This window comes from Hemitrygon akajei, chromosome 11 (assembly GCF_048418815.1).
Source record: "Hemitrygon akajei chromosome 11, sHemAka1.3, whole genome shotgun sequence".
Classification (NCBI taxonomy): Eukaryota; Metazoa; Chordata; class Chondrichthyes; order Myliobatiformes; family Dasyatidae; genus Hemitrygon; species Hemitrygon akajei.
In genome coordinates this window covers 163,023,848-163,045,090 of record NC_133134.1, presented here as the reverse complement: position 1 = coordinate 163,045,090, position 21,243 = coordinate 163,023,848, and the positions used below count along the sequence as shown (strand labels likewise).

At 43.3% G+C, this 21,243-nt stretch overlaps 1 protein-coding gene across 1 annotated transcript in view; it reads right to left on the bottom strand.

The window, feature by feature from the left end:
* LOC140736217 (transcriptional repressor scratch 1-like) overlaps positions 1–21,243 on the bottom strand; it is a 56,108-nt gene that overhangs the window by 14,128 nt on the left and 20,737 nt on the right. The window lies entirely within an intron of this gene.

The window sequence follows — 21,243 nt, the reverse complement described above, 5'->3', positions numbered from 1 at the left end:
GACATGTATTTAGGGAGAGGGGGTGTTGCAGGAAGTTTAAAGGAGGTGTGTAGGCAAGTTTTTTTCTACACAGTGGTCGATGCCTAGAATGGGTCAGCTTCCCCTCATTTCTGTTCTTTCTGGTACAGTTTTTGGTAGTTAGTGTTTTTTTTCCTCTGTGTGTTATGTATCTAATGTTCTGTTCCTGTGATGCGGCTGTAGAGTTGTGGAACAGCTCAGAACATAGCAGAAACCACTCACTCCCCCCCCCCATGGATCCTTGTAGTCTCAATAAATTAGCTAGTATAATCAAAGACTTGCCCACCTCCAACATTCTCTCTTTCCCCCCTCCCCTTGGGCAGAAGATACAAAAACCTAACAGCACTTACCACCAGGCTCAAGGACAGCTTCTATCCTGCTGTTGTCAGACTATTGAACAGTCCCCTTGTACAATAAGATGTGTTCTTGACCTTTGTTCAGGCTGCTGAACAAAGGGGACAACTACACTCACTTGCCCATCCACTGAGATGTTCCCACAGCCAATGATCTCATTTTAAGGACTCTGACACAGTAGTGTCAAGAAAACAACCTCTCCCCCAATGTCGCAGAAACAAAGGAGCTGGTTGTGGATTACAGGAGGAATGGAGATGGGCTAACCCCTATTGACATCAATGGATCTGGGGTTGAGAGGGTAAACAGCTTCAAGTTCCTCAGCATCCACATCACCAAGGACCTCACGTGGTCTGCACACACCAGCTGTGTAGTGAAAAAGGCACCTCAGACGGTTCAGGAAGTTTGGTATGGGTCCCTAAAACCTAAGAACTTTCTACAGGGGCACAATTGAGAGCATCCTGACTGGCTGCATCATTGCCTGGTATGGGAACTGTACTGTAGCTAAACTGCACAGAAGAGGGTTTCTAGGTTTACACTGAACACGTGAGTGAGTTAAGATAATTGAAGCTGTTACAGTATTAATGGGGCATTTTAAGAGCCTCTTAGATAGGTACGTGGAGCTTACAAAAATAAAGGATTATGCGCTAGGGAAATTCTAGGCAGTTTCTAGAGTAGGTTACATGGTCGGCACAACATTGTGGGCCGAAGGGCCTGTAATGTGCTGTAGATTTCTGTGTTCACCCTCAATCACAGGACTCTGCAGAGAGTGGTGCAGACAGCCCAGCACATCTGTAGTTGTGAACTTCCCATGATTCAGGAAAGTTACAAGGACAGGTGTGTAAAAAGGGCCCAGAGGATCATTGGGGACCCAAGTCATCCCAGCCACAATCTATTCCACCTGTTACCAGCCAGGAAACAGTACCGCAGCATAAAAGCCAGGACCAACAGGCTCCGGGACAGCTTTTTCCACCAGGCCATCAGACTGATGAACTCACGCTGATTTGACTGTACTCTATATTACATTGACTGTTCTATTTATTATAAATTACTATGATTGCACATTGCACATTTAGACGGAGATGTAACATAAAGATTTTTGCTCCTGATGTATGTGAAGGATGTAAGAAATCAATTCAATTCATTTATCTTGTTGTTTCATGTCCTTATTTATTTCTATTTCTATTTGGACAGTTTGTTGTCTTCTGCACTCTGGTTGATCTTTCATTGTTCCTGTTATCGTTATAATTCTGTAGACTTGCTGAGTATGCCCACAGGAAAAAGAATCTCAAGCTTGTATGTGGTGACATATATGTACTCTGATAATAAATTTACTTTTGAACTTTGAACAATCTACCTTATTGTGATTTTGCACCTTATTGTCTATCTGAACTGCACTTTCTCTGTAATGATCTGATCTGTATGAACAATAAGCAAGACAAGCTTTTCAATGTATCTTGGTACAGGTGACAGTACTAAACCAATTTCAATTCCAACTTAATTGCACCTCTGCATTTGTGCGTATCATAATAAGTTCGACTTTGACCTTGGGTGGTGGAGGAGGCAGGTACTGACTTAAGAGGTGTTTAGATCGACACATGATAGAAAATATCTCCAATAACTCTCTGAGACGTGAGGCGAGATATCGGCTTTTATTGACTGGAAGAAAGAACAAGCAGCAATTGACCACCATGCTACATCCTGGAGACTGAGAGGCAGGGCTCAGGCCCCAATCGCCTTTATACCGGGGTCTTTGGGAGGAGCCACGGTCTGTGGGAGGAGCCACAGGAGCAGTCAGCGGGGGGGGGGGGGGGGGGGGCGTGTCCAGACAGGTATATGTAGTTCACCACATAGGGTGAGCTAATTTAGCAATTAGGTCATTAAGATTGCTTTCTGCTTCTACACCTGCGTTACAAGACCTAAGACATAGGAACAGAATTAGGCATTTGGCCTATCGAGTTTGCTCCGCCATTCTTTCATGGCTAATGTGTTATCCATCTCAGCCCATTCTGCCTTCTCTGCATGACCCTTTGATGCCTTGACTAACCAAAAACCTATCGAGCTCCGCTTTAAATAAACCCAACGACTTGATCTCCACAGCCATCTGTGGTAATGACGTGGCTCAAATACACCACCTTCTGGCTAAAGAAATTCCTCCTCCTCTCTGTTCTAAAGGGACATCTCTCTATAATGAGCTGTACCCTCTAGTCCTAGACTCCCCCACTAGAGGAAACACTCTCTGCACATCCACTCTATCTAGGCCTTTCAATATTTTATAAGTTTCAATGAGATCCTGCCTCATTCTCCTAAACCCATTCGAATAAAGGTCCAGACTCATCAAACACTCTGTCACTAATGTGTCAGTTGTAGGCCACAAGGAGTGAGCCAGTGGGACATGTCATTAGGCTATAGTAAAAGCGTTAGGAAAATTGAACCAAAATGACTACAGGTGGACATAGTGATAGAAAGAGTGTGTCACATAAAGTTGGAGAATTCAGTACAGGGTCTGGAATGCTGCACTCCGTTCTGAAGGTCAATGAGGTGGTCCTCCGAAGGACGATGAGGTGATGTCCTGAGGGACAATGTAGTGATGTTCCTTGAAATCAAAGTGAGAGGATGATAGTGAGTTAAAGAGGCGAAATAGAAAAAGATGTGTAATTTGACTGTATGCCATCCCTAACTCACACAGGTTCTATTTGGCCACCATCTCTTCAAAATCTGGTTTATTATGACTGACTTGTGAAATATGTTGTTTTGTGGCTGCAGTACAGTGCAAGACAAAAACATTACCTTAAGTTAAAATAGAAAAAAAAAGTGCAAAGGAAGAATAGAAGAGAAAAAGTTAGGAGGAGAATTTAAATCAGAGACAGACTGATATATGACTGACTTACAGTGTGAAATTTGTTGTTTGGTTTCAGCAGTACAGTGCTGTACAATTCAGTACACCAGTGCTTCAAGGGTACATGAAAATAAGCTTGAAGTAATTCAACATTACATCTGGAACCTGGGAAGACATTGCCCTCGATAGATACACCTGGAGGAAATCTGTTCAAGAGGGAGCTGCCAACGACCGCCACTGTGCCACAGAGAACAAGTGGCGGCTGTGGAAGGAGAGTCTGAACAACCAAAAGACTCAACCACTAACCACAACCACCACTTACTCGTGCCCACACTGCACCAGAAAATGTGGATCCCGGATCATCCTCTACAGTCACCTGAGAATCCAACTGTAGACAACCCTTCAGTAAACGTTTTACTCCACTTGAGTAATAATGCTACTACTACCAATAATAATAATAATATTAAGTACTTTATTGATCCCGAGTGGGAAATCATTATACAATATGTAAACTATACCATAAATTATAATAATAAATATATATATAAATAAGTAGTACAAAAAGAGAGCAGAATATAGTCAGATAGTGTTCGTAGGTCATTTCAGAAATCTTATGGCAGAGGGGAAGAAACTGTTCCTGAAATGTTGAGTGTATGTCTTCAATCTCCTATACCCCTTTCTGATGGTAGCAATGAGAAGAGGGCATGTTCTGGGTGGTGGGGGATCTGTAATGATTGATGACAGTTTTTGAGGCATTGCCTTTTGAAGATGTGTCCTCAATGGTGGGCAGGCTAGTGCCCATGATGGAGCTGGCTGAGCTTACTGCAGGTTAATGCACTAAATGTGCTTGTTTTGTGATTGACTTGTCCATGACTTGTGATTGACTCACAACCCAACCCTAGCCAAAGGGCTTTTTCACTGATAAATGTCGATGTGCGGTGGGGTGTAAGGTGCTCCTTCCCTCTGCTAGCCTGCAGATCCCTCCTGGTCAAGGTGTAGCATCTGCTTAGCCCCCCCCCCCCCCCCCCCAGCCAAAGCAGGGTCACGTGAAACCATGGCAGCAGGTGATGGATTGTCATATGAGCAACTGGTACATATTGGAAGACCACTGACACCAGGCAGACAATCCCAGAAGAGTATTGATAATGGCTGGGGTCACCCATCTTGTAAAGACTCTGCCCAGTAGAAAGCAATGAGAAACCACTTCTGTAGAAAAATTTGCCAAGAACAATCACGGTCACGGAAGGACTATGATCGCCCACGTCATGTGACACGGCACATGATGATGAAATGCTAATTGCCAGCATCCAGACATCTAAGAGTCAACACCCAAGAGTCCTTTAGGAGACTGCAGAACTGCTGGAAGAACTCAGTGGACTGAGCAGCATTCATAGAGGGAAAAGAATTGGTGATGTTTCAGGACTGATGCAGGGTTTTGACCTGGAATGTGGACAGATAACCTTCCTCCCTCAGATGTTCCTCAACCTGCTGATTTGCTCCAGCAGATTGCTTGTTGCTTAAGAGGCATTTAAGCAGAAAGGCAATGGAGGGATATAAACCATGTGAAGGAGGTAGGATCCGTTTATTTATTTATTTATAGAGATAGACCTTCCAGCCTTTAAGGCATACTACCCAGCAGTTCCCTGATTTGATCCTGGCTTAAACTCAGGACAAATTTGCAATGTACAATTAACCTACCAACCGATAGGTCTTTGGATTGTGCACCCATGTGGTCACAGAGAGAACATACAAACTCCTTACAGGCAACGGCGGGAATTGAACCCGGGTTGCTGGTGCTGTAAAGCGTTGTGCTACCATGTTGCCTCTGGCATGGTCAAATCAAGCTGCATGATGAGGTACTAGTACAATGAAAATCTTGCTTGCAGCTACATCACAGGCACGTTGGTACAGACAACACAAAGAATGTACAATCAGTGGCCTCTTTATTAGGTACACCTGTACACCTGCTCACTGATACAAATATCTCATCAGCCAATCGTGGCAGTAACTCAAAATTATGAAAGCATGCAGACATGGTGAAGAGGTTCAGTTGTTGTGCAGACCAAACATCAGAATGAGGAAGAAATATGATCTAACCGACTTTGACTGTGGAATGATTGTTGGTGCCAGATGGGGTGGTTTGAGTATCTGAGAAACTGTTGATCTGGGATTTTCATGCACAATAGTCTCTAAAGTTTACAGCAAACAGTGCAGGTAACAAAAACCTACCAGTGAGCGGTAGTTCTTTCTTCTCTAGCCCTTTACCTTACCCACCCACTTGGCTTCACCTTTCATCTTCCAACTAGCCTCCTTCCCCTTTCCCTTCCTCCACCTTGTTATTCTGAAGTCTTCCCCCTTCATTTTCAGTCCTGAAGAAATGTCTTGGGCTGAGACGTCAACTGTTTATTCATGTCCATAGATGCTGCCTGACCTGCCGAGTTCATCCAGCATCTTGTGTGTTTTACTCTGGATTTTAAGCATCTGTAGACTTTCTCAAGTTTACTGTAATATTTAATCGGGCAGCCTCTACTACTTCTCTACTGATTCACTACTCTCTGGGAAAAGCAGTTTCTCCTCACCTTGCACTGTCTATTTCCAGGAATCTTGAGGCTATGTCTCCTGGGTCTCGTCTCATTTACCAGTAGAAACAACATTACTGTTTCTCTTATCTATTTTCTTCATAATTTTATATGTTTCTATTAGAATCCATTCCATTTTTCTGAATTCCAGTGAGTATAAAATCCCAAGCGACTCAGTTTTCCTCAAATGCTGACACCTCCTCTTATCTGGAATCAACCTGTGAACCTCCTCTGCACCACCTCCATGGACAGTATATATTTCCTCAAGTAAGGAGACCAGAACTGCATGTAGTAATCCAGGCTAGGCCTCATTAGTACCCTGTACAGTTGCAGCATAACCTCCCTGCTCTTAAATTCAATCCCTCTAGCAATGAAGGCCAACATTCCATTTGCCTTCTTGATAGCCTGTTGCACCTGCAAACCATTAAATGCAAGGTTTGAGTTTTTCTGGTTCTAGCTGTTAGAAACCGAACAAAATATTTCCCAAAGGCTTAATTAGAAGAATATATTTTTCTCTGTGCGAGTGAAATGTCATGTTGGCAATAAATACCAACAATTTGGAATTTATTCTTTTATTTCTCTTGCTTTCAAAATATTATATCTTTGTGGCAAATACTGATGAGAGGCATTTGATATTAATGCAGTTACAAAGAAGTCACAATAGTGGCTATATTTCATTAGGAGTTTGAGGAGATTTGGTATGTCACCAAGGACACTCACAATTTTCTACAGAAGTACTGTGGAGAGCATTCTAACTGGCTGCATCAACATCTGGTATGTGGGGCAGGGGGAATCCTCCTGCACAGGATCGAAAGAAACTGCAGAATGTTGTGAACTTACTCATCTCCATCACGGGCACTAGCCTCAGTAGTATCCAGGGCATTTTCAAGGAGCAATGCCTCAAAAAAAGCATCATCTATCATTAAGGGCCCCCATCACCCAGGACGTGACCTCTTCTCATTGCTACCATCAGGAAGGAGGTACAGAAGTCTGAAGGCACACACTCAATGATTCAGGAACAGCTTCTTCCCCTCTGCCATCTGATTTCTGAATGGGTATTGAGCCCATGAACACTACCTCAGTACTTTTATACTTTTTATTTCTGCACTACTCATTTAACTATTTAATATAAATATTTACTGTAATTCATGGTGTTCGTTGTACTGTTGCTGCTGTGAAGACAACAAATTTCATGACGCTTGCCGGTGATACTAAAACTGACTCTGATTCTGACTTTGGTGTTGGTGATAATATTTAAAAAGGTAATATGTCTTTAAATGTGCACAAATTATTTGATTACACTTTAAAATGGTGGAGCAGCAAATCATAAACACAAGAGAATCTGAAGATGCTGAAAATCCAGAACAGCACACACAACATGTGTGATACTCAGCAGGCCAGGCGGCATCTATGGAGAGGGATAAACCGTCGATGTTTCGGATCAAGACCCTTCATCAAATTTTGGAGCACTTTTCTTTTAAATAACTAATTAATGGCCGTATAAACACCTGTCCACAAAGTGAGTTGAAAATAAAGTCTAAAAAAAAACAAGTCCGAATTATTAGCTTAGTGCCTGAAGAGAATGGATGGAGGATGAGAGGTGACCTGATAGAGGTGTAGAAGATGACGAGAGGCATTGATGGTGTGGATAGTCAGAGGCCTTTTCCCAGGGCTGAAATGGCTAACACAAGAGGGCACAGCTTTGAAGTGGGTGCAGAGGAGATGTCAGCGGTAAGTTTTTACGCAGAGAGTGGTGAGTGCGTGGAATGGGCTGCCGGTGACAGTGGTGGAAGCAGAAGCGATAGGGTCTTTTAAGAGACTCCTGGACAGGTACATGGAGCTTAGAAAAATAGAGGGCTATGGGTAACCCTAGGTAATTTCTAAAGTAGGGACCTGTTCGGCACAGCATTGTGGGCCGAAGGGCCTGTTTTGTGCCGTAGGTTTTCTATGTTTCTATGAGAATGGATTTGCACTGCACTGTCCAAGTCTTTGCAAGGTATTAATGTGTTTGATAAACAAGAGGGTTTGATTCATGCAGCACAATATCGTGTTCCCCAATATGGGGGTGCCACGGTAGTGTGGCGGTTAAGGCGACGTTTTACAGTTCAGGGCTTTCGGGAGTTCAGAGTTCAATTCCAGCACCATCTGTAAGGAGATTGTACCCTCTCCCCGTGAAGCATGTCCGTTTTCTCCTGGAGCTCTGGTTTCCGCTCACAGTCCAAAGGCACACTGGTTAAAGGGTTAATTGGTCATTGTAATTTGTCTTGTGATTAGGCTGGGGTTGAATAGTGAGCTGCTGTGTGGTGTGGCTCATTGGTCTGTTTGGCTCTGTATCTCTAAATAAATAATATATCACAGTACTTGGTCTGCAGCGAATTGCCTTCAGTGAACGCTGTGAGGTAGAGTAATCTGTGAAAGCTGCAGACAAACACATCTCACAACCTTGTTATTAATATCTCACAGTGTGATTTCGAGTCCTTAGACTCTATTTAGCAAACTATTAATGCAAAACCTGCAATACTTCTGGCATCAGGATTAATTCTTTTTATTTTTAGCTCACATGCTATGTCAAGCTGTGCACTCCCTCTATTCCTCTCCTGCACCACTGCTGATCAGGCATCTGATGGGGAATGCTGTGATCTAGTGCTCGTGCTACAAATCAGTCCAGCAAATGAGAGTTCTAATCCCACCACTGTGGTTAAAGAAGTTAAATCATTTTAAAGACCAGCACAGACAAAGCTCTCTCACCACCATTGAGCACATCTATGAGGAGTGCTGCCACGAGAAAGCAACGTCCATCATCAAGGACACCCACCATCCAGGCCATGCTCTCTTCTTGCTGCTGATATCAGAAGGAAGTACAGGAGTCTTAGGTCCCACATCACCAGGTTCAGAGACAGTTATTACCCCTCAATCATCAGGTTCCTGAACCAGCATGGATAACATCACTCACCTCAACTCTGAACTGGTTTCACAACCTATGGACTCACTTTCAAGGAGGGTGTTCTCAGTATTATTTATTTAATTGTTTATTATTTATTATATATATATATAACTTCAAAGTTCATAGTAAATTTTATTATCAAAGTACCTATAGGTCACCATATACAACTCTCAGATTCATTTTCTTGTGGGTATAACAAATCTAGAGTAATAACTGACAGAGTCAATGAAAGGCCACACAACTGGGGTGTTCAACCAGTGTACAGAACACGATAATCTATGCAAATACAGAAATAAAGAAATAATGATAATAACTGCCTGATAGATGATGAGGATCATTGATCGTGGTGATAGCCAAAGGCTTTTTCCCAGGGCTGAAATGGCTAACATGAGAGGATACAGTTTTAAGGTGCTTGGAAATAGCTACCGAGGGGATGTGGGGGGTAAGTTTTTCACACAGAGAGTGGTGGGTGTGTGGAATGCACTGCCGGCGATGATGGTGGAAGCAGATACAACAGGGTCTTTTAAGAGCCTCTTAGATAGGAACATGGAGGTTAGGAAAATAGAGGGCTATACACAAGGGGAATTCTAGGCAGTTTCTAGAGTAGGTTACATGGTCAGCACAACATTGTGGGCGAAGGGCCTGTAATGTTCTGTAGACTTCTAAGTTTATGTTCTATAATAAATAAGTAAGCAACAAATATTGAGAACATGAGGCAAAAAGGCTTTGAAAGTGAGTCCATAGGTTGTGGGAACATTACGATGATGGGGCAAGTGAAGTTGAATGGAATTATACCCTTTGGTTCAAGAGCCCGATGACTGAGGGGTAATTACTGTTCCTAAACTTGGTAGTTCGAGTCCTGAGGTTCTTGTACCTTTTTCCTGATGACAGCAGTCAGAAGAGAGCATGACCTCGACCTTGAACTTTGAAAAGATTCATGTATCTGTAAAACTGGCTAAAGTTATTGTATTGTAGAAATACATGTTATTAACCATATAACCATATTACAATTACAGCACGGAAACAGGCCATCTTGGCCCTTCTAGTCCATGCCGAATGCTTACTCTCACCTGGTCCCACCGGCCCGCACTCAGCCCATAACCCTCCATTCCTTTCCTGTCCATATACCTATCCAATTTTACTTTAAATGACAATACCGAACCTGCCTCCACCACGTCTACTGGAAGCTCATTGCACACACCTCTCTGAGTAAAGAAATTCCCCCTTGTGTTACCCTTAAACTTTTGCCCCCTAACTCTCAACTCATGTTGTCTTGTTTGAATCTCCCCTACTCTCAATGGAAAAAGCCTATCCACGTCAACTCTATCTATCCCCCTCATAATTTTAAAGACCTGTATCAAGTCCCCCCTCAACCTTATACGCTCCAAAGAGTAAAGACATAACTTGTTCAATGTTTCCCTGTAACTTAGGTGCTGAAACCCAGGTAGTAAATCTAGTAAATCTTCTCTGTACTCTCTCTATTTTGTTGAAATCTTTCCTATAATTCGGTGACCAGAACTGTACACAATACTCCAAATTCGACCTTACCAATGCCTTGTACAATTTTAACATTATTATTGTCTTGGTTCCTTTTCTCTGTGCATTTATTACTCTATCTGTCTGTCTCTTCCTCTGTATCTCTTCATTCTATTTCTCTCACTCTCTCTTTCTGATCTTTGTTTTCTCCTTTTCTGTCCTCCACTGGGTTCTTGAACCAACCTGGAAAAACCCAACACTCCCTCAGACTGACACACACAAAATGCTGGAGAAACTCAGGAGGTTAGGCAGCTCCAGGATTTGATGAAGAGTCTCAGCCTGAATCGCCGACTGTTTATTTATTTCTATAGATGCTGCCTGATCTGAGTACCTCCATCATTTTGTGTGTTTTGCTCTGGATTTTCAGCATCTGCAGAAATGCTTGTGTTTATGACTAACCTGAAGTGTATCTCTTTTTCTCTTCCCCTCAACTTGCACTAATGTCATTATGTTTATTTTGTCATGTAAATTATCTACAGTTATGTTAATTTATGCCTGTCATGTTTGTAATGCATGAGGTGTTGTCTCATCTGGAAGAACTGCTTGGGGCCATGAAGCAGTCCTTCTAGGTGAGGCAACGCTTCACCTGCGGATCTCTTGGGGTTGTCTATTGTATCAGGTGCTCCTGCTGTGGCCAGCTCTACAATTTGAGACCTGATGTAAACTGGGGAGGCCGTTTTATGGAGCACCTTCGTTCCATCTACCAAAGCGGAATTTCCCACTGGCCAATTACTAAACACATTCCCGTACTGTCGTCAGTCCATGGCCTTTTCTTTTGCCAGGATGGAGTGGCACTGATTTTTCCTTCTGATAATATTTTTCCCTCCCTTTTCTCTCTTTTATTCCCCACTCTGGCCTCTTGCCTCTTCTCCCCTCATCTGCTTATCATCTGCCCCCTGGTGCCTCTCCTTCTACAATGTTCCTACTCACCTTGCTTCACCTGTCACCTTTTAGCTAATCCTCTTTCCCACCCCCACCTTTTTATTGTGGTGTCTTCCCCCTTTCCAGTCCTGAAGAAGGGTCTCGGCCTGAAATATCCACTATCTATTCATTTCCATAGGTGATGCCTGATCTGCTGAGTTCCTCCAGCATTTAGCATGTGTTGCTCTGACTTTCCAGCATCTGCAGAATGACTCGTGTTTATAAAAAATTACTCTTACAGAATTAATGTGAAGGAAAAACTAAGTAAAGTCAAAATGCATGAGAAACAACAAATTTTGTCTAGTTTTGTCAAGTGTTCACATTAGAGAAAATTACGATACGGACAGTATTCCATAAATACAACACTGTCATAACATAAGCTATACTGTGATTCAACATGGATCGTTATGTTTGCTATAAGATTTATCAGACAATTTACGTAAATCACCGTTCAAAATGTAGGAAGAAATATTCCTGAGCGGAGTGGGACCACTGTTCCCACGGATTATTTCCCAGTATAGTTCTTGATTTTGTTTTGCTTCACAGAATAATAAATCCTTACTGCTTGACAGCTACTGAGCGCTAAAAGGTCTTGGCTTGTTGTGCAGTCAGAGATGTGCAGTGTATATTCAGGACACTAATGTACTGCAGTATGGTGCAGGGAGATGCACGGTCACTTAATAAAAAATGGCTACAAGTATTAGAGAAAGGCAGAGCTACCAAAGCTCTCATTGAATCTAGATTTTTGCAATCCAAGGTGATAGGGTGGTTAAGTTGGTGTATGGCATGTTGGCCTTCATTAGTTGAGGGGTTGGGTTCAAAAACTGTGAGGTAATAAAACTCTGGTTAGACCACACTTGGAGTACATCTATTGAGACTTCTACATGGAGCAGCGCCACAAGAAAGCAACATCCAGGCCATGCTCTCTACTAGCTGCTGCTGTTGGGTAGGAGATACAGGAGCCTTAGGTCCCACAACACCAGGCACAGGAAGTTATTAGCCTCAACCATCAGACTCCTGAACCGCCATGCATAATTTCACTCACCTCAACACTGAACTGATTCACAACCAATGGACTCACTGTCAAGGACCCTACAACTCATGCCCTCAGTATTATTTATTTATTTAATTGTTTGTTTGTTTGTTTGTTTTGTATTTGCTCATTTGTCTTCTTTTACATATTTGTTGTCAGCCTTTGCAGTATTTCATTGATTCTATTGCATTTCTTTCTTCTATTGTGAAGGCTCGCAAGAAAATGGACGCTCAAAGCGGCTGCGCAAGTTGACTCTGTGGTTAAGAAGGCATACGGTGTATTGGCCTTCATCAATCGTGGAATTGAACTTAGGAGCCGAGAGGTAATGTTGCAGCTATATAGGACCCTGATCAGACCCCACTTGGAGTACTGTGCTCAGTTTTGGTCACCTCACTAACCTCACTATAGGAAGGATGTGGAAACTATAGAAAGGGTGCAGAGGAGATTTACAAGGATGTTACCTGGATTGGGGAGCATGCCTTATGAGAATAGGTTGAGTGAACTCGGCCTTTTCTCCTTGGAGCAACAGAGGATGAAAGGTGACCTGATAGAGGTGTATAAGATGATGAGAGGCATTGATCGTGTGGATAGTCAGAGGCTTTTCCCCAGGGCTGAAATGGTTGCCACAAGAGGACACAGGTTTAAGGTGCTGGGGAGTAGGTACAGAGGAGATGTCAGGGGTAAGTTTTTTATGCAGAGAGTGCTGAGTGCATGGAATGGGCTGCCGGCAAAGCTGGTGGAGGCAGATACAATAGGCCTTTTTAAGAGACTTTTGGATAGGTACTTGGAGCTTAGAAAAATAGAGGGCTATGGGTAAACCTAGTAATTTCTAGGCTAAGGATATGTTCGGCACAACCTTGTGGGCTGAAGGGCCTGTATTGTGCTGTAGATTTTCTATGTTTCTAAAATTAATCTCAAGGTGCTATATGGTGACATGTTGATAAATCTATTTTAGAAATTATAAGAAGGTTGTGGATGTTTTAGGGAAGGTACAAAGGATATTTTTTAGGTTGCTGCCTGGATTGGAAAGCATGTCTCATGAGGAATTGCGTAGCGATCTAGGGCTTTTCTCTTCGGTGCAAGGGAGGGTGAGAAGTGACTTGATAGATGTGTATAAGATTAGAAATGGAATGGATAGAGTGGAAAGCCTGAACGTCTTTCCCTGTGGGGGGAGGGGGGATTGGGAGGGGAGGGCAATGGCCAATACCAGACGTCATTGTTTTAAAGATGAATGGACAACAGGTTAAGACTCATGTTAAAGATAGTCTCTTTTTTACACCGAGAATGGAAGGTTCCTGGAATCTCTGCCGGGGGTACTAGAGGCAGATGCATTAGGGATATTTAAGAGATTGTTAGATAAGCACATGGATGGAAGAAAAATGGAGGCCTATGGTCTACGGAGGAGGGAAAGGTTAGATTGATCATGGAGGGGGATCGAAGGTCTGCACAAGGTTATGGGCTGAGGGTCTGTTACTGGGTTGTTTTGCTCTGTGTCTCCTACTACACTCAGTGTCCACTCTACTAGGTACACTCATTAATACAAATATCTAATCAGCCAATCATGTGGCAGCAACTTGGTGCTTAAAAGCACGCAGGCATGGTCAAGAGGTTCAGTTGTTGTTCAGACCAAACATCAGAATGGGGAAGGAATGTGATCTGAGTGACTTTGACTGTGAAATGTGATATAAGTGATCTAAGGGAATGATGGTGCCAGATGGGAAAGTCTGAGTGTCTCAGAGACTCTCCTGGGATTTTCACGCTCAACAGCCTCTAGAGCTAACAGAGAATGGTGCAAAAAGCAAAAAAGCATCCAGCGTGTAGTAGTTCTGAGGGCAAAAACACCTTGTTAATGAGAGAGGTTAGAGGGGAATGGCCAGACTGTTTCAAGCTGACAGGAAGGCGACAGTAATTCAACTCACAGTTGTCACGCTTACAAAGGTGGTGTGCTGCTGATCATCTTTGAACGCACAACACATTAAGCCTTGAAGTGGATGGGCTACAGCAGCAGAAGACCAGGAACATAGACTCAGAGACCACTTTGTTAGGTGCAGGAGGTGATGAAAATGTACAATTGTGCATCATCTTTTAAGTTCTCGTGATCTGAAATCCCATCACAGCAGCTGGGTAATTCAATTAGTAACAAAATCTGGAATATCGAGCTGGAGAGAGATGATCATGAAACTACCAGACTGTCATTAAGACCCACTTGGCTTGTGCATGACCTTCATGGAAGTGAAGCCTGCCTTCAATACCTGGGCTCGTGTATGTGACTTCAAACGTCCCTCTGAAATGGCCTAGCAAGCCACTCAGTTGCATCAAACCATGTCAAAACACGGACATAATGAAATTAATCTCGCAGCATTGACCTCAGCAGCTGAACATCTGCCCAGAGCCGTTCAGGGGTATATCCCCATCAGTACCTGAGGGCCAGTTAAGGAGACACAATCAGGACTGGCCTCTGTGGCATGCACACGTCCCAAAAGAAGAAAAGGTGCTGTAAGGAGGTTTACAGTCAATGAAATGCATTTAAAATATATTCAGAATCAGAAACCGGTTTATCATCACAGAAACCTGTCATGAAATGTGTTGTTTTGTGGCAGTGGTGCAGCGGAACACACAAAAAGTACTATAAGTTACAATGAATAAATCGTGCAAAAGAGGGACAGTGAGGTGGTGCTCATGGGTTCATGGACTGTTCCGACATCTGATGGCGGATGTGAAGAATCTGTTTCTAAAACATTGTGTGTGGGTCTTCAGGCTCCTGTGCCTCCTGTCCTGGTATAGAGTGATACAGTCTTCATTCTTTTGAAGTGTTAAACGGTTCGCAGGATCTACACACCAAGGGTACGATCCAGACGCAATGTGACAGCCCACATTCTAAAGACGTAGTTAGGGTTAATAGGTTGTGGGTATGCTACGTTGGTGTTGGAAGGGTGGTGATACCCAGCACATCATAAATGATGACCCAAACAGCATATTTTGTTGTATGTTTCAATGTAAATGTGACAAATGAAATTAATCTTCTTTTATCTTCTTCTTGAGTTCTCTCATAAACCTTTCATAATCTTATGTGAACATCACTAGCAAGAGAGATTCTAAATGTGTCTTCTGTCATCAACAACAGTATCATTGCTAGTAACAGTTCCAGAGTATCCTGTGGGACACCACTGATCATGAAGACTGTGGCCATATTAAGGTGAATTTTTTTAATTTATTGAGATACAATGCGGAATAGGCCTTTCGGCCCTTCAAACCGCACTATCCATCAACTCCCGACTTAACCCCAGCCTAATCACAGGGCAATTTATAATGACCAGTTAACCTACCAACCAGCATGGCTTTGAACTGTGGGAGAAAGCTAGTACAAACTCCATACAGGCAGTGGTGGGAAATGAACCCGGGTCACTGGTACTGTAAAGCGATGTGCTAACCACTATCTTATGGTGCCACCCCAAAGGGAAAACTGAAAGGGAACTTCCTCACTCAGAGGGTGGTGAGAGTGTGGAACGAGCTGCCAGCGGAAGTGATGGATATGGGTTTGATTTCAATAATTAAGAGGAATTTGGATAGATACATGGATGGGAGGGGTATTGAGGGCTATAGTTTAGGTGCGGATTGATGGGACTAGGCAGAATAATAGTTCAGCATGGACTAGATGGGATGAAGGGCCTGTTTCTGTGCTGTGGCGCTCTTTGTCTCTGGATAATCAGCAGTCTATGATATACTCTCTGCTTGCCCAGATGAGCACGGTTCAGACAGGAAGCCCAGCTGCATCAAGACAAAGCTGTACATTTCATTAGCACCATATCTACTGTCCTATACATCCACTGCCGTCGCTGTCGGTGTGTGATAACTGTAGCATATACGATTCACAAAGTGCTCTGCTTCCACTTGCCAAGGCCACTTTGACAAGCCCATGACCTCTAACAGAAGCACAAGGGCAGCAGGCATATGGAGAAGCCGGCACGTACAAATTTTCTACCAAGGGTATCCTGTCTTGGAAATATATCATCCCTTCTTCATAAGTGTTGGATCTAATTCTTGGAACTCTCTGCCTAATAACCTTCACCAGAAGGGCTGCAGCTGTTCAGGATAATCGCCATCTCCATCTCGAAAACTGTAAATGGTTTTTCCAGCATTGCCCGTGTCCCGTAAATAAATTTAAAATATTCCTAGTCCACATGCTCATTCTAACTATATGTGTCATCTTTTTTAGTTATAAAGCTTCCATCGAGGTACCCCTGTATCTAGCATCACTTTATGTACAGACAGTCAGTCCCCACACTGATCAGGAAATCCAGCCTCCACATCCAGCACATAATTCTCCAAAATTTCTGCCACTTCTAACAGGATCCCACCACCAACCACATCTTTCTCTTCCCCCTCCCCAACCCCCACTCTGCTTTCTGCAGGGATCACTCCCTATGCAACTCCCTTGTCCATTTCCCACTGATCTCCCTCCTGGCACTGATCCTTGCAAGCAGAACAAGTGCTACACCTGCCCTGCCACCACCTCCCTCACTACCATTCAAGGCCCTAAACAGTCCTTCCAGGTGAGGTGACACTTCACCTGTGAGTCTGTTGGGGTCATTTTACTGTGTTCGGTGCACCCGGTGTGGCCTCCTGTATTTCGGTGAGACCCGACGTAGATTGGGAGACCGCTTCGTTGGGCACCTACGCTCCGTCCGTCAGAATAAGTGGGATCTTCCGGTGGCCACTCATTTTAATTCCATTTCTCATTCCCATTCCAATATGTCCATCCATGGCCTCCTCCATTGTCGTGATGAGGCCACACTTAGGCTGGAGGAACGACACCTTATATTCCATTTGGGTAGCCTCCAACCTGATGGCATGAACACTGATTTCTCAAACTTCCAGTAATATCCCCTACCCCACCTTCATCATTTCCCATCCCCTTTTCCCTCTCTCACCTTATCTCCTCGCCCATCCATCGCCTCCCGCTGGTGCTCCACCCCCACCCTTTTTCTTTTTTCCATGGCCTTCTGTTTTTCACCAATCAACTTCCCAGCTCTTTACTTCATCCTTCCTCCTTCCAGGTTTCACCTGTCACCTGGTGGTTCTCTCTTCCCTCCCCCCACCTTGCTCCTCAGCTTTTTTTCTCTAGTCCCGCCAAGAGTTTTGGTCCAAAACATCGCTGTACATTTTTCCACGATGCTGCCTGGCCTGCTGAGTTCCTTCAACATTTTGTGAGTGTTGCTCAGATTTCCAGCATCTGCAGATTTTCTCTTGTTTAAGAAATAAGAAGGATTGGGGAACATGCAAATATCACCTCCTTCTGCAACAGTATTGCCTAGATAGAAGTGATATTGAGCGACACGCTGGAGGAACTCAGCAGCAGCTATTGAGGAGAATAAACAAAGTCGACACTTCTGGCCAGAATCCTTCGTCAGGACTGGGAAAGAAGGGGGAAGAAGTTGGAATAAGACGGTGGGGAGAGGGAAAGGAGCACAAGCTGGCAGGTGAGAGGTGTTCTAAAAGGACGTCTTATTCTGAGGTTTTGCCCTCTGGTCCTAGACTCCCCCACTGTAGGAAACATCCTCTCCTCTCCACATGAACACTAGGTAGGCCTTTCAATACGCGATAGGTTTCAATGAGATCCCCTCTCATCCTTCTAAACTCCAGCAAGGACAGGCCCAGAGCCATCAAATGCTCTATCATTACAGAATGTCACTAAGAGAGAAGCCTCGGAAAGCATCTGTCTCTGAAACAGTGAGTGCAGCGAGAGAACCAACACTCACCTTCAGATAAACCCATGATTAAGTGCTAACCTGGCTGGTGTATAGAGGTGAAGAGTTTCACCAGGTCACCGGGGATCAGATGCAGTGAAGAGGCTGAGGCTGAATCGATCAGCGAGGACAGATGGACTGATAAATGCTTTCCAAGTAGCCAAGGTTGAGATAGCAGATTGCCCCAGGGATGAGCAAGTGCAATCTGGCCTCAGTGACCCTTGACCCTTTCCTGATGGAGGTTTACTTTTACGAATGTGTCAGCACCAAAATGGTCTAGATCTGCCAGACTCTTCCCCAAAAATAAATGGGATGATTTATGGGGAAGCTATGTAAACACCGGAGAGAGATTGGAACGGGAAGTTATGTTGCTGGGATCGGAAGAAGGGATGCATGGAGTTAGTGAACCTTGCTGGATCCTAATGTGTCTGTGATCCAAAAGTTCTTTGCAAGTCAAGAATGAGACATAAATCTTGTTGCTTACGGCTGTTTTTTTTTTTGACTGTTACAAAAGCAAAGGAGAAGACAAAGTGTTGCAAAGGAAACGGCAGACTAAAAATAGTAAAGACGAGAAAGTCTGCAGATGCTGGAAATCCAGAGCAACACACACAAAATGCTGGAGGAGCTCAGGGTTGAAATGTCTAATACCACAGGGCATGCATTGAAGGTGAGAGGGGGTAGGTTCAAGGGGGATGTGAGGGGTAAGTTTTTTACTCAAGAGAGTGGTGGATGCCTGGAATGGTGGTAGAGGCAAATACATTAGAGGCTTTTAAGAGACATTTGGATAGGCACGTAAATGTGAGGATGATGTATGGATATGGACATCGTGCACGTAGGAGGGATTAGTGCTAAAGTGCTTTTGATTTGCTTTTCATCTGTTTAGGAACAACTTTGTGGGCTGAATGACCTGTTCCTGTGCTGTACTCTTCAATGTTCTAACTGTAGTGTAATTACTGGAAAATTCACTGAACAATTACATGAACATAACTGATCATCTGCCACCATCTTCCATGAACTTCAGTTCTGAATGTTATTTGCTTACTTTTATTGTTTCCGCGATTTGTTTTCTTTCTACACATTGGGTATTTGATGGTCTTTTTTAAAGGGCTCTACTGGGTTTCTTTGTGGCTGCCTGTAAGGAGACAGAGCTCAAGGTTGTATAAAGTGTACAGACTTCGTTAATAAATGCACGTCGAACTTTTTGAACTTTATTTATCCAAAAATACAAGCAAGCATATGAACGCTAAGCTACAAGAAAAGTAACAATTGTACACCCCAATCCCACAAGCTTCACTAGACCTGAATCTACGCAGGCTCAACGAACAGATTCAACAATGTAAGTGCCGAGAATTTGCATGAGGTTGGTGCTATAATATTTGTATCTGTTACCTTTTGTAATTTCAAAACATTAAATTCATTCAAAGGAAGATACCTGAATCCGGAAATGTGGGTCTAGCTTCGTATTTACTTTAAGTGAGGAGCGCACTTATCACGTGGTAGCGTGATGACTGATGCAATTCATATATTTATCATATAACCCGTAATGAATTATTTAAACAAACAAGAGTGCTTAATCAACCAATATATATACACACAAGATTACTCAAACATGACTTAAATATTAAATACACAACAGTATCCATAAAAAGGGACATAATTCTTTCCTTTTGCTTGTTTTTTCTTTTCACTCTTTTCTATAAGTGTATACCTCAGATAAATACTTTGTGGAGATTTGTGATATATATGATTATATGATATATACGTACAATGTCTGAAATACATCTTATGGAAATGTTTGTTTGATGAACTTCAATAAAAAAATAAGTTACAAAAAAAAAGTGAAGTGTTGGAAGGTTGTGGGGTAAGAGACATGCCCTCTTCTCATTGCTACCATCAGAGAGGAGGTACAGGAGCCTGAAGGCACGCAGTTAGTGTTTTAGGAACAGCTTCTGCCCTTCTGCTGTCCTATTTCTGAATTCTCCATAAACCCATGAAGACTACCTTACTATTTATGCATAGAACATCAAACAGTGCAGCACAGTACAGGCCATTCAGCCCATGATGATGTTCTAACACTTTAACCTACTGCAAGATCACTTTAACCTTTTCCTCCTACACTGCCCTCCATGTACCTATCTTAAGTGCACCTAATGTACTTGTCTTTACCACTACCCCTGGCAGGACCTTCCACACATTCACCATTTTTCACTTTTTTGCTGTTGGAACTGATAAGTGGCATGGTAGCATGGCAGCTGGTGGCACATGTTACCATGTCAATTATCTGTGAGGAGTTTGTATGTTCTCCCTGTGACCATATGGGTTTCCTCTTATCCATTCTAACCACCTGCATCCCCATCTGGTATGGGGAAACTTAGCTCCATCATAGGCACCAGCCTCCAGAGTATTCCGGACACTGTCAGGGAGCAATGCCTCAAAAAGGTGGTGTATATCGTTATTAAGGTCCCCCATCACCCAGGTTGTGCCTAGTTCACATTGCTACCACCAGGGAGGAGGTACAGGAGCCTGGAAGCACACACACAACAATTCAGGAGCAGCTTTGTCCCCTCTGCCATCCAATTTCTCCCACATTCCCAAAAAGATAGGTATGGGTTAGGGTGAATAAGTTGTAGGCACGCTATATTGGAGCCTGAAGCATGGCAACACTTGTAGACTGCTCCAGTACATCTTGGTCTGTGTTGGTCCTTGATACAAGCAACACAGTTCACTGTATATTTTTGCTATGGGGGAACGAATGGTGAGGGTTAACAACTGCTAAACAGTAAGTTGTGGGGAACACTTGGAGTCTGCCCCCGGCACATTCATGATGCAAACGACACATTTGACATTGTGGGCCAAACTGCCTGTTCCTATACAGTACATGTATTGCTCAATGTTCAACATTCAGACTAACATAAGGAATTTGCAGGTGATGAGGAGCTTTGGAAATTACTTCCAGCTACACAAAATTCATCAGATATTCCACTTCAAATTACTCAGCTATTGCGTCTCAAAATATTACAGAAATCTACCTAATTTGCATTTGAATGAAGCAACGCTATTAGCTTCCACCATCTCCCTGGGGAGCCTATTACATAGATTGGGTTTTGAAAGCTTGTTGATTGCAGGAAGGTGAAAGGATTGGCGGATGGATAGGGAACACGTGTGCCAGGATGTTACTCAGGATGAGAAATCTTCACAAAGCACGAGGGTGGAAAAGCAGAGGTTACTAGCTGATTGTGGGAAGGTCAAGTCAAGTTTATTGTCATTTAACTATA